We start from the raw sequence: 14,701 nt of genomic DNA, 5'->3' as shown, positions 1-14,701 counted from the left end.
GTCGTCAGTGTGTCTCCTCGGCCCGGGGTATATGGCACCTGCTCTACGCACGGTGTCGCCGGTGCGCCAGCACAGCCCAGTGTATGTTCCACCCTGCCGCACTTGCCGGGCTACAGTGAGTATCCAGCCAGGACAGGTTGTGCAGGCTTGGTGCTCGAGACCTCCAGTGCGCATCCACGGTCCGGTTAATCCGGTGCCTCCTCCACGCACCAGCCCTTCGGTGGCAGCCCCCCGCACCAGGCTGTCTCTCCGTCTCCTTCCTACAGGTGCTCCAGTTAGTCAGGAGCTGCCAGAGCCGCCCGTCAGTCAGGAGCTGCCAGAGCCGCCCGTCAGTCAGGAGCTGCCAGAGCCGCCCGTCAGTCAGGAGCTGCCAGAGCCGCCCGTCAGTCAGGAGCTGCCAGAGCCGCCCGTCAGTCAGGAGCTGCCAGAGCCGCCCGTCAGTCAGGAGCTGCCAGAGCCGCCCGTCAGTCAGGAGCTGCCAGAGCCGCCCGTCAGTCAGGAGCTGCCAGAGCCGCCCGTCAGTCAGGAGCTGCCAGAGCCGCCCGTCAGTCAGGAGCTGCCAGAGCCGCCCGTCAGTCAGGAGCTGCCAGAGCCGCCCGTCAGTCAGGAGCTGCCAGAGCCGCCCGTCAGTCAGGAGCTGCCAGAGCCGCCCGTCAGTCAGGAGCTGCCAGAGCCGCCCGTCAGTCAGGAGCTGCCAGAGCCGTCCGTCAGTCAGGAGCTGCCAGAGCCGTCCGTCAGTCAGGAGCTGCCAGAGTCGCCCTTCACTCCGGAGTCTCCCACCTGTCCGGTACTGCCGGAATCTCCCGTCCAGTCGGGACCCGCGGCAAGGGTCCCCAGTACGAGGTTGGCGGCGAGGGTCGCCGCTTTAAAGGCGCCACGGAGGCGGGGAAAGAAGCGGGCTAAGACTATGGTGGAGTGGGGTCCACGTCCCGAGCCAGAGCCGCCACCGCGGACAGACACCCACCCAGACCCTCCCCTATAGGTTCAGGTTTTGCGGCCGGAGTCCGCTCCTTTGGGGGGGGGGGGGGGGGGGGGGGTACTGTCACGTTCTGACCTTAGTTCTTTTGTTATGTCTTTGTTTTAGGTTGGTCAGCGCATGAGTTGGGGGGGGGTTGTCTATGTTCTTTTTTCTATGTTGTGGTTTTTGTGTTTGGCCTGGTATGGTTCTCAATCAGAGGCAGGTGTCGTTAGTTGTATCTGATTGAGAATCATACTTAGGTAGCCTTTTCCCACCTGTGTTTCGTGGGTGATTATTTTTCCGTTTCAGTGTTTGCACCATTCGGGACTGTTTCGGTTTTCATTTGGTTTCTCTTGTTCTTTTTGTATTTTGTAGTCATTCTCATTAAATTACATTATGGATACATACAACGCTGCATTTTGGTCCTCCGATCCTCCACTACTACTCCTCAGAAGAGGAAGAAGAAAGCCGTTTCAGTAAGCAACTCCAGTGTATATTTGGCTGCTGTAAGGTGAATTCATCTTTCTGTGTCTGGTGAAAAGCAAACTGAACCAGGTTTTCCTCTAGGATTTTGACTGTGCTTAGCTCCATTCATTTTTTTTTTTTTTACCTGAAAAACTCATCAGTCCTTAATGATGACAAGCATACCCATAACATGATGCAGCCACCACTATGTTTGAAAACATGGAGAGTGGTACTCAGTAATGTGTTGTATTGGATTTGCCCCAAACAGAACAGTTTGTATTCAGGACAAAAATGTCATTTTCTTTGCCGCATTTTTTGGCAGAATTACTTTACGGCCTTTTTAACAAACATGGGGCCTGTTTTGGAATATTTGTTATTGTGTACAGGCTGCCATCTTTTCACTCTGTCATTTAGGTTAGTGTTGTGGAGTGACTACAGTGTAGTTGATCCATCCTCAGTTTTCTCCTATCACAGCCATTAAACTCTAACTGTTTTAAAGTCACCATTGACCTCATGGTGAAATCCCTGAGTGGTTTCCTTCCTCTCCGGCAACTGAGTTAGGAAGGATGCCTGTATCTTTGTGGTGACTGGGTGTATTGATACACCATCCAAAGTGTAATTAATAACTTCACCATGCTCAAAGGGATATTCAGTGTCTGATTTTTTTTTCTCACCCATCGACCAATAGGTGCTCTTCTTTACGAGGCTTTGGAAAACATCCCTGGTCTTTGTGGTTGAATCTGTTTGAAATTCACTGCTAGACTGAGGGACCTAACAGATAATTGTATGTGTGGGGTACAGAGTTGAGGTAGTCATTCAAAAAATGTAGGCTTGCCGAAAACAAAGGTGTTGAATACTTATTGACTCAAAACATTTAAGCTTTTCATTTTTGATTAATTTGTAAACATTTCTAAAAACAAGATTCCACTAATGAAATTAGGGGGGTAATTGTGTGTAGGCCAGTGATATTTTTTTATTTTTTTTTAATCTAAATTTAATCCATTTTAAATTCAGACTAACACAACTAAATGTGGAAAAAGTCAAGGGGTATGAAAACGTTCTGAAGGCACTGTACTGGGAGCTAGCCAGGAACCATGCAATCATAGAGATTAGAGAGGAACAGGATGGTAATATGAAGCTGGACAATCATACAGAGTGGATGGTATGGGAGGTGTGTTATAGCACCAGGTATTACCATACATTGAGTAATCTAACAGCTGTTTTGTGTGTACTATTCTCCTTGACAGAAAAACAATGTTTTGCTGTGAATTATGGTTACAGTAGTGGAGAGGGAGGTTGTAGCAGGCTCTGTGTGTATGTTACACTGCCCGTCCCGTCCGTGTACAATTCTGCCAGCCGGTATTCCACTCAGCTTGCTCAAACTGGGTCCTGCCAGTTTCTCAGTAGCGCATTGCCCTGTACCATCATGTATGTTCACATGCAGGATCAATTCTTTTACATGAATTGTGATGTAATAAAATTCCGTATGATTTTTGGGATGCTTTATGTTGTTTGTGTCCTGGGGATTCGTAAAGAACCTGGTGTCGTAGGGAAAGAGAGAGGAATTTAGTGGGCATATTTACACGGTTAGTCAGTCCTTCCTCTCTGTTGACACTCTCTCTCTCTCTGTGTCTTTTCTCTCCAAAAATAAACTGAAACTAATACAGTAAACGACGGATGGGTTGCACCAACATGGATTAACTCTTAAACCTTGATTTAATCCAGTTGATCTATTAATCTTGTTGCACTAAAATTTTAAACCTAGTTTTAAATGAATCATAGTTAAATGAAATTCTTCCTCTAATCTAAGTTTTCCATTTAAAATCTAGATTAAATGTAAGCCTGTTGCTCAATGAATTTTTTATTTTATTAAAAAAATATTTAATATTTCACCTTTATTTAACCAGGTAGGCTAGTTGAGAACACCTTTATTTAACCAGGTAGGCTAGTTGAGAACACCTTTATTTAACCAGGTAGGCTAGTTGAGAACACCTTTATTTAACCAGGTAGGCTAGTTGAGAACAAGTTCCCATTTGCAACTGTGACCTGGCCAAGATAAAGCATTGCAGTGTGAACAGACAACAACACAGAGTTACACCTGGAATAAACAAAACACAGTCAATAATACAGTTGACCAAAAGAAAACAAAAAGTCTATATACAGTGAGAGCAAATGAGGTCAAATAAGGGAGTTAAGACAATAAATAGACCATGGTGGCGAAGTAATTACAATATAGCAATTAAACACTGGAATGGTAGATCGGCAGAAGATGAATGTGCAGGTTGAGATACTGGGGTGCAAAGGAGCAAAATAAATAAATAAATACAGTATAGGGATGAGGTAGGTAGATAGATGGGCTGTTTACAGACAGGCTAAGTACAGGTGCAGTGATCTGTAAACTGCTCTGACAGCTGGTGCTTAAAGCTAGTGAGGGAGATGTGAGTCTCCAGCTTCAGAGATTTTTGCAATTCGTTCATGGGCAGCAGAGAACTGGAAGGAAAGACAACCAAAGGAGGAATTGGCTTTGGTGGTGACCAGTGAGACATACCTGCTGGAACGCGTGCTACGAGTGGGTGCTGCTATGGTGACCAGTGAGCTGAGATAGGGCGGGGCTTTACCTAGCAGAGACTTGTAGTGGGTTTGGCGACGAGTATGAAGCGAGGGCCAACTAACGAGAGCGTAAAGGTCGCAATGGTGGGTAGTGTATGGGGCTTTTTATATATATATAAATTTAGATTGGAGATTAATTCTAAACTGCCACTTGAGGTGGTTTAACTGATAAAATAGGCAGCCTATCTACTGTAGAGAGACCAGCATGAGTTCCTCAGAGAATAATTAGAAACCGGTTGAATCCTGTTGAGTTTTATGATAACTAACTCATTATTTGTAGGCTATTTACGTTCCCATTTTGTACAACAATTGAATTGGGGTTTATGATATGCCCAGCCTTGATATGAATGATGATGCTATGCAACATGCTGTAACGGGCCTGATAACGGTAACATGCTGTAACACGCTGTAACGGGCCTGACAACGGGCCTGATAACGGTAACACGCTGTAACACGCTGTAATGGGCCTGATAACGGTAACATGCTGTAACACGCTGTAATGGGCCTGACAACGGTAACACGCTGTAACGGGCCTGATAACGGTAACGCGCTGTAACGGGTCTGATAACGGTACCGCGATGTAACGGGCCTGATAACGGTACCGCGATGTAACGGGCCTGATAACGGTACCGCGCTGTAACGGGCCTGACAACAGTGACAAGCTGTAACGGGCCTGATAACGGTAACGCGCTGTAACGGGCCTGATAACGGTAACATGCTGTAACGGGCCTGATAATGGTAACACACTGTAACGGGCCTGATAACGGTAGCATGCTGTAACGGGCCTGATAATGGTAACATGCTGTAACGGGCCTGATTAACGGTAACATGCTGTAACGGGCCTGATAACGGTAACACGCTGTAACATGCTGTAACGGGTCTGATAACGGTAACATGCTGTAACGGGCCTGATAACGGTAACATGCTGTAACGGGCCTGATAACGGTAACACACTGTAACGGGCCTGATAACGGTAACACGCTGTAACGGGCCTGATAACGGTAACACACTGTAACGGGCCTGATAACGGTAACACACTGTAACGGGCCTGATAACGGTAACACACTGTAATGGGCCTGATAACGGTAACATGCTGTAATGGGCCTGATAATGGTAACGTTGTAGTGAAATAGCATTTACGTTAGTTTTAACGTGCATTATAGACATTGCTATTTACCAGTTTGTTTATGCTAAATATTGGTGGGTAAAATTGTCAGTTGTCATCATAGAGGTTATGGAGAACTGCTGGGGAATCATCTCGCATATCGTCTGGGTGATAGGATCAATTCCCTTGAACGGAGGCCCCCCTCTCTGGCTCCGGTCTGATATATCCCCTGCTTTCATCCGATTTGGGTCCCTTTTCTCATTAATACGTGTCGATTCAATATATTTTAAATCGCAAGAAAACGGTACAGGTGTCGTCCTTCTTTTTGACAGTTATGTCTTTTATGATTCCTTTTTAAATCCTCCAGTACGTTACTAAATTCCTCCATCAGCTCCGACAATTTATTTATTTATTTGAATTCGTGGAGATTTGACATCATTGACGTGCCATGACCAGGGTGGCTAAGCGGACAAAATAATAAAATGGCAAAATAACGTTAAGTAATCACAATAGTAAATAATATTGTACGCTAGCTAGCTTGGTTTATTAACTAGCTAACTACAGAAGTTAGCTAGTTAGCTAGTTCGTTTTCTGTCTAGTACTGGTAAATAACAGATTGTATTTCAAAATCAGCCAACCCATGGAGTTACATTGTAATTATTATTTAGGAAAATTATTATATTATTATAAATATTATTATTTTAGGAAAAGCAACTTTGTGGCCTCATTTGTCAAGTAGGCTTAGCTACTTGCATTTCAACTCACGAAATACCTCATGTATTGGTGTAACTAATCATGTGTTACCAATCATAGTTTAAAACCGTTAATCATAGATTTTCTGATCTAGATTTAAAAAATGAAATGGTGCAACACATCTGATTATTTATAAACCTAGATCTACAAAAACTAGATTGGATTCTAATCCTAGATGTATTTAAACCATGTTGGTTGCAACCCACCCTATGACTATAAACTATTTAAATCCATAATAAAAACTGTAACATTTCAGTAATTTTAACAAACTGATCTCAAATCCAGGCACTGCCAGTCTCTATTCATATTGAGGATATCCCCTGTGCCAATAAGGAACAGATCCTCCAGAACCCTCTGCAGCGTTTAACTCCCATGGAGAGATCAACAAAGTTTGGATGAATCCCATATGGCTCCCTAATCACTTTATCCTGCATTAGGGCCCTAGTCAAAAGTAGTGCACTATATAGGGAACAATTTGGGAGGGAACTATTTGTCTTGGCAGTAAAACCAGAGAGTCAGCAGCATTCCTGCCAGCCTCCATTACGTAATCAGTGAGGTCTTTGGCCGGAGTGCTGTTTTCTTACCTTTGACATGGCCCCTGCTAAAGTAAACCACTCTACTCACTCACTTCCAGGTTGAACCCTTTACGGTTCCAGGTATATTATATTATATTATATTATATTATATATATATATATATATTGTAGGGTTCCGTGTAGAACCCTATGTGGAAAGGAACCCAAAAGGGTTCTACATGGAACCGGAAAGGTTCTTCAAAGGGTACCCCCTATGGGGACAGCCGAAGAACCCTTTTAGCTTCTAGATAGATTTTTGTTCTTGAAGACTGTATGTAGGGACAACAGTAGTGCACTATGTAGGGAATAGGGCTCCATTTGGGACACATGAGAGCAGAGCTGATGAGAAGAAGTGGAAAGCCATCCCTCACCAGGACACCATCATCTCGTTATGGTGCAGCAAAAAGTGAAGAATGTGCAGGATATTACAGAACACAACATGGGAACCCCAGTCCATTTCAAAATCATATTTTCCCCTAACCTTAACCCAAAAACCTAACCCTAACCCCGGCTCCTCACCCTGAAACGAACCCTAGCTCCTAACCTTAACCCTAACCCCGGCTCCTCACCCTGAAACGAACCCTAGCTCCTAACCTTAACCCTAATTCTAACCTTAACCCCGGCTCCTAACCCTGAAACGAACCCTAGCTCCTAACCTTAACCCTAATTCTAACCTTAACCCTAACCCCCCTTTGATCACATCTTTACTAATGCAGCAGAAATTAGCTTTAAAGCCGTATCCAGATCCATTGGATGTAGTGATCCCAATATAGTAGCCATATCTAGGAAAACAGTTCCAAAGGCGGGGCCTAATATAATGTATAAGAGGTCATACAATAATCAATCAATAACAATAAGTTTTGTATTGATTCCTATGTTGTTGATGTAAAGAATATGTGTTGGTCCGTAGTGTGTAATGAGGAGCAAACACTGTACTTGACACATTTATGAAATTGATTATTCCAGTTACTAATACAATTTTTTTTAAATCCCCGTAGATTGATGAGGAATTAAAAAATGGTATGGTTCAGAGGGATGAGGCAAAAGGAATGGCAAATAAGTGTGGCTGCACAACCGATTGGCAAACGTATTGCAAATTAAGAAATCATGTGACTAAACTGAATAAAAAGAAAAACTTACACTATGACACAAAGATAAATGACAAAGAAAGCTTTGGAGCACCTTAAACTACATTTTGGGCAAAAATGCAATCTCAACTCCATCATTCATTGAATCAGATGGCTCATTCATCACAGAACTAACTGATATTGCCAACTACTTTAATGTTTTTTTCATTGGCAAGATTAGCAAATTTAGGCATGATCTCAACAACAAACACTGACACTACACATCAAAGTATATCTGACCAAATTATGAAAGACAAGCATTGTATGAAGTCATGAAGTGCTTTGAAAGTCTGGTCATGGCTCACATCAACACCATCATGCCGGAAACCCTCCCTAATCCTTAACACTGGGGCCCCTCAGGGGTGCGTGCTTACTCCCCTCCTGTACTCCCTGCTCACCCACGACTGCATGGCCAAGCATGACTCCAACACCATCATTAAGTTCGCTGATGACACAACAGTGGTAGGCCTGATCACCGACAACTATGAGACAGACAATAAGGGAGGAGGTCAGAGACCTGGCAGTGTGGTGCCAGGACAACAATCTCTCCCTCAATGTGAGCAATACAAAGGAACTGATCGTGGACTACAGGAAAAGGAGGGCCCAACAGGCCCCCCATTAACATCAACGGGGCAGTAGTGGAGCAGGTCGAGAGTTTAAAGTTCCTTGGTGTCCACATCACCAAACTATCATGGTCCAAACACACCAAGACAGTTGTGAAGAGGGCACAACAACACCTTTTCGCCGTCAGGAGACTGAAAACCTTTGGCATGGGTCCCCAGATCCTCAAAAAGTTATACAGCTGCACCATCGAGAGCATCCTGACTGGTAGCATAGACTGTTCTCTCTGCTACCTGCACGGAAAGCGGTACCGGAAGTCCAGGACCAAAAGGCTCCTTAACAGCTTCTACCCCCAAGCCATGTTGAACAATTAATCAAATGGCCACCCGGACTATTTACATTGACAGCCCCCCCCCCCCCATTGTTTTTACACTGCTGCTACTCGCTGTTTATTATCTATGCATAGTCACTTTACAAATTACCTTGACTAACCTGTACCCCCCGCACATTGACTCTGTATATAGCCTCGATATTGTTATGTCATTTTCTTGTATTACTTTTTGATTTGATTTTAGTATTTTTTTCACTTTAGTTTATTTACTAAATATACAGGTTTTAAAAAATATACTTGTGTATTGATTTTAAGAAAGGCATTGATGTTTATGGTTAGGTACATTGGTGCAACGACAGTGCTTTCTTCGCGAATGCGCTTTTTAAATCATCACCCGTTTGGCAAAGTAGGCTGTGATTCGATCATAAATTAACAGGCACCGCATTGATTATTTGCAACGCAGGACAAGCTAGTTAAACTAGTAATATCATCAACCATGTGTAGTTAACTAGTGATTATGTTAAGATTGATTGTTTTTTATAGGATAAGTTTAATGCTAGCTAGCAACTTACCGTGGCTCCTTGCTGCACGCGCATAACAGGTGGTCAGCCTGCCACGCAGTCTCCCCGTGGAGTGCAATGTAATCGGCGCCCAAAAATGCAGATTACCGATCGTTAGGGGAACTTGAAAATCAGCCCTAAGTAATCGGCCATGCCGATTAATCGGTCGACCTCTACTTTACACCCCCTGCTATATTGTGGATAAAGAGTTAACTGTCTAACAGAACACAGAGGGTGTTCTTTAATGGAAACCTCTCCAATATAATCCAGGTAGAATCAGGAATTCCCCAGGGCAGCTGTCTAGGCCCATTACTTTTGAAATCTTTACTAATGACATGCCATTGGCTTTGAGTAAAACCAGAGTGTCTATGTATGCGGATGACTCAACACTATACATATCAGCTACTACAGTGACTGAAAAGACTACAACACATAACAAAGAGTTGCAGTTAGTTTCAGAGTGGGTGGCAAGGAATAATTTAGTCCTAAATATTTCTAAAACTAAAAGCATTGTATTTAGGACAGATCATTCACTAAACGCTAAACCGCAACCAAATCTTGTAATAAAACATTTGAAAATTGAGCAAGTTGAGGTGACTAAACTGCTTGGAGTAACCCTGGATTGTAAACTGTCTTGGTCAAAACATATGATACATATGACACAACAGTATCTAAGATGGGGAGAAGTCTGTCTATAATAAAGCACTGCTCTACCATAACAACACTATCAACAAGGCAAGTTCTACAGGCCCTAGTTTTGTCCCACCTGGACTGCTGTTCAGTCGTGTGGTCATGTGCCACAAAAAAGGCCTTAGGAAAAGTGCAATTGGCTCAAAACAGGGCAGCACGGCTGGCTCTTGGATGTACACAGAGAGCTAATATTAATAATATGCATGTCAATCTCTCCTGGCTCAAAGTGGGAGAGATTGACTTCATCACTACTTGTATTTACGAGAAGTATTGACATGTTGAATACACCAAGCTGTCTGTTTGAACTACTGGAGCACAGCTCAGACACCCATGCATACCACACAAGACATGCCACCAGAGGTCTCTTCACAGTCCCCAAGTCCAGAACAGAACTATGGGAGGTGAATAGTACTATATAGAGCCATGACTACATGGAACTCTATTCCACATCAAGTAACTGATGCAAGCAGTCAAATTTGTTTTTAAAAAAACAGATAAGATTACACCACATGTACCAGTGGGAACTGTGAAGCAACACAAACATAGGCACAGACACATACATACACACACGATAACATACGCACTATACACACACTTAGATTTTGTACTGTCAATATGTGGTGGTGCTGGAGTAGGGGCCTGAGGGCACACAGTAATGTTGTAAAATCTGTTAATGTATTGTAATGTTTTTAAAATGGTATAAAACTGCCTTAATTTTGCTGGACCCCAGGAAGCAGCAGCTAATGGGGTTCCATAATAAATACAAACACACACAGACACTGACTCCAGTCGCCTCGACGGGTTAAATAGAAATTAGCTATTTAAAAAACAATGCTGTTGCTGAGGACAGGCCATTTACAGACTCGAATAAGCATAAGTCATTAGCTGTCTTGTTGCTCTATAAGCCATGGGCACAGCCATTTAAGTCTCTCTTGTTAAAATGCTTTTAAGACTCACATTATTTTTTATTTCAAATTACACTTAAAAGTTAGGTGTGTCCTGCCTCTATACATGCCTACTGTATAACATGGGAGGTTGTTTTGTTTATAAGGCCAACATGAACACATCTTGAACGTGGCTGCGTGTGATGATACTACAGCGTGACATTTGACCTCCAGCTGAAAAGGTGTCCAGTGATATCACCCCAGGGAAGATCTTACAGTATACTGCAGTTATGTAATAAAGCAAACCACTGTGGCACAGTGCAGACAGAAATATGATACAGTAGACTGTTAGTCGATCTACATTATTAACCAGACAGAGCTACAGTGATAATATTAAACATACATGGTTTGCAATTACAAACTCACTAACTGATTAATATAATAGAACATGTATTAAACTAAATCAATAACTATAATCCATTTTTGATAATCAATATTGTTATTCTGACTTGAGTGAATCATTCCAATCTCCATTTACATTTTTTGTTATGTGGCTATAGTAGACCTATACCGGTTGTGCACTAGCTTCCATGATGCTCTACAGTAAAGTGACAGAATGACAGATGGGTTATTACGTAACAAGACCAACAGTCCAGAATCTGTTTGCTCCTTTTTTTTTTTTAACGGCACGACAAAAACTGTTGAGGTCGGCTAAGGCATAGCCTGTTGTTAAAATGATTCCAACTCTGCTATTTTATCAACGCTTTAGAGATAGATAGATATAGAGATAGATATAGATAGAGAGATAGATAGGAGAGTTGGGTCAAAATATGTTTGCCCCTTTAACTGTTGATGTTGGTAAAATAGCATAGGCTGTTTTTCGTGCCTTTCTCAACGCTTAGGGATAGGGAGTTATAGACTATAGATGGATACAATAGTTTGCTCTCCCGGAGCAAGCAACAGCTCAGGTAGGTAGGCTACAAAGTAAGACTGTTGTGACACTTGTTAACCGAATAGGCTACTGAAAGCTGTTGCTATGCAATCACTGGCTAACCCGAAGGTCAGTTTTCAACACAACGTAGGCATCTGCCCTGGGGAGCAGACTATGACACCCTAGCTATTAAATAGTGCACATAATTATCCATCCACGGGACAGTGCACATCAGCAATGCGGGTTTTGATGACATGTCCACAGGATCGCCTGCGAGCCGCGACACACGTCCCATGCCCCCGCGCAAACCACGGCTCCACTTTCTCCAAGCAGACATTAATCACTGATTCCCAGTCTAATCAAATGTCGTGGTCCATTTTTTGATAGGCTAGAATCATTCGTAGCCTAGAAATGATCGTATATTATTTAATGTCAGATTATATGCCAATTATGTTGGGGGTTTTTGGCATATTTTGGGGGAGAAACGTGAAAACTTTATTTAGAACCCCTTTGAGGCGCATCGAATGATAGGCCTACAATATTGCACCATTCGGTTTTATAAACACCGTATCATCACACCGCCTATCCATTATTAATAAGGGGTCTGACCAGCGCACCATCACTGCAGGGAGTGGCAAGGTTACTACGTATTCCACCTAATTCATAATAAACAAAGAAATACGTTACATTCATCCCGTTCTACATCATAGCGGTTTCTGATTCAAAATAAGTGACATTGACATTACGCACATCACTATTATATTTATATTGATTATAGCGGCACCGTACCTCTCTCCGGCATGTTGTATTTGAAGTCCAGAATTAAAAACTAGCTCCTCCCCTCGAACAGCACCAACCCTCGCACTGTTCTACAACATATCTGGCCATCAAAGCTTAGTTACAATTACGTCGCAAGATCCCACCGTTCGAGAAATGGTTTTAGCGAATGACGTTGCGGAGGAGATCCCCGTTGTAAGAGCGCGCTTCCCGGTTATTCCAGTAGCAGCAGGCGTGTTGGGGAGGGAGGGGTGCAACGATCCGCCTGCCAGCAGGAGGCACACTGCAGTGACATTGACCAATGGGATAACGCAGAAAAGAGTCCCTCTCCGATTCGTAAATATCTCAGCCTCATCAAATATTACAGCGCCAGTCTCATTCATTCAGTTTCAAATGGGTTAAAATTTTGAGATGAAATAATCAACCATTTCAGAAATGTAGGGTAACATTCTGCAATCAACCTGACAGGCTATAGGCTTACATGTTGTTTAACTAGGGAAGTCAGTCATTATTATTATTAAGTTATTATTAATATTTACATATTTATGTAAGTTTAAGGCTTGTGCAACATGGGTGATCTTGATACATTTCCCAGCACAGACATTTTAAAGGTAACCTTCACAGCTAGACACTATTTGGAGTGTTTTCCCAGTCTCCCTAAATAATTATGAGTGATGAGAGGTATTTTGGATTTTTTTTGTGTGCTGGGTGTGTTCAAACCATGACGTCAATGGTTGGTCTCTCTGTATCATTTTTTTTTTTTCATCAGTAAGATTGTAGCAAGTTACTTCTGAATACATTTCTTAAATATCACAATGAATTAATCCAGAATTTGGAAGTCAACACTATTGGTTTCTGCTGCTACTCAAATCAACATTACAGTTGTGGGTATACTAGGTATTCTACATTATACTACAACATCAGTACAACAATATAGATGTTTTGTTGGCTGAATGTTCCAGACAGGGTCCGGAATGTTCTTCAGCTGGTGTGCATCGTCTTGTGTTGGTTGGGCCAATGGCAGCTGGTCTGGCAGAACCTTCATGAGCTGTATGACCTTGGACTCAGACTGAACACTTTGTCTCTTGCCAGCCTCATGAAGTCCTTTTTCCTCATCCAAACCAGATGATGTTGAGCTTGTTCCCGGCTGATAGTTTTCATCCAATGGGCCTCTGGGATCTGTACTACTAAAACGGGTGTCAAGGTCAGCAGCAGGATTAGTCTGTATAGGACACACACTAGTCAGTGATTTGCCAACATTTTACTACTTTGTCCCAATCAATAAAACACTCAAACAAAAAGGTACTATATCCACCCAGTCCCTTCACATCAATTGATCATGCATACTAACCTTCACAACGCCCCCCCCCACACACACACACACACACAATACCAAACCCCAACAGATACCAGTCAATCACCCATACCATCCCCTCAATACTAAGGGACAGACATTTACTGAGGAAGAGGGGTGGTCCAACTCAAGTTTATAAAAAAAAAAAAGCACCCCCCCCCTCCCAAACGAAAAAAAAAAAAAAGGAAATGATAATATACTGTAAGTTTATAGAGTTATAAAGTAGCGTTGATACCTCAACGAATGGCTGTCTCTAGTCAGTGGGCAACTGGCAAACCAGAGCGGAGCCTAGTTGCTAGGCAACTCGCAGACTGAGGATGCATGGAGCAGTGGGAGAGAGAGGAGCGGCTTAGCAACCAAAACATATTTTCACAGTCTTTCGCTCCTGTTCTACTAATTTTCATTTCAACTTTCTTTCGTTGTCCAGAAGCCAAAAGGCACCATCCTAGTCATATTAAAAACAACTCATCCTAGTTGTTGTATATTTTAATTTTCCGTCTTTTAGAACAGGGGTTTCCAGCTAATTGCATTTTGGCAAATGTTAAATGATCTATTCCATTCTCTGCTTCATTACAGTAGATGCAGAATTGTGTCTAGGATGGAAGAAATTATACACTGAGTGGACAAAACATTAAGAACACCTGCTCTTTCCATGACATAGATTGACCAGGTGAAAGCTATGATCCCTTATTGTTTTCACTTGTTAAATACACTTCAATTAGTATAGATGAAATGGAGGAGACAGGTTAAAGAAGTATTTTTAAGCCTTGAGACATGGATTGTGTAGGTGCCATTCAGAGGGTGAATGGGCAAGACAAGATTTAAGTGCTTTTGAATGGGGTATGATAGTAGGTGCCAGGCACACCGGTTTGAGGATGTCAAGAACTGCAACACTACTGGGTTTTTCACACTCAACAGTTTCCTGTGTGTATCAAGAATGGGGGGGGAAATGACCTACCCTCCTCTGTACGCAATCTTTTTTTTTTTTTTACTCCCCAAAGCAAAAAATAAATATAAACTA

General features: G+C 42.7%; 1 protein-coding gene across 6 annotated transcripts in view; it reads right to left on the bottom strand.

Annotated features, from left to right (window-relative positions):
* si:ch211-278j3.3 (E3 ubiquitin-protein ligase RNF19A) overlaps positions 1-14,701 on the bottom strand; it is a 56,395-nt gene that overhangs the window by 36,635 nt on the left and 5,059 nt on the right. For 3 of the 6 annotated variants that reach the window (XM_031800456.1, XM_031800459.1, XM_031800453.1), the window contains exon 2: positions 12,339-13,548. The exons of the other annotated variants lie outside the window; for them this stretch is intronic. The gene's annotated coding sequence lies outside the window, so the exon portion shown is untranslated. The remainder of the gene's footprint in view (positions 1-12,338; positions 13,549-14,701) is intronic. 6 annotated transcript variants of the gene reach the window in all.

Source organism: Oncorhynchus kisutch, linkage group LG21 (genome assembly GCF_002021735.2).
Source record: "Oncorhynchus kisutch isolate 150728-3 linkage group LG21, Okis_V2, whole genome shotgun sequence".
Classification (NCBI taxonomy): Eukaryota; Metazoa; Chordata; class Actinopteri; order Salmoniformes; family Salmonidae; genus Oncorhynchus; species Oncorhynchus kisutch.
Note: the sequence above shows the minus strand (reverse complement) of the source record. Positions and strands in the feature narration are given on the sequence as shown.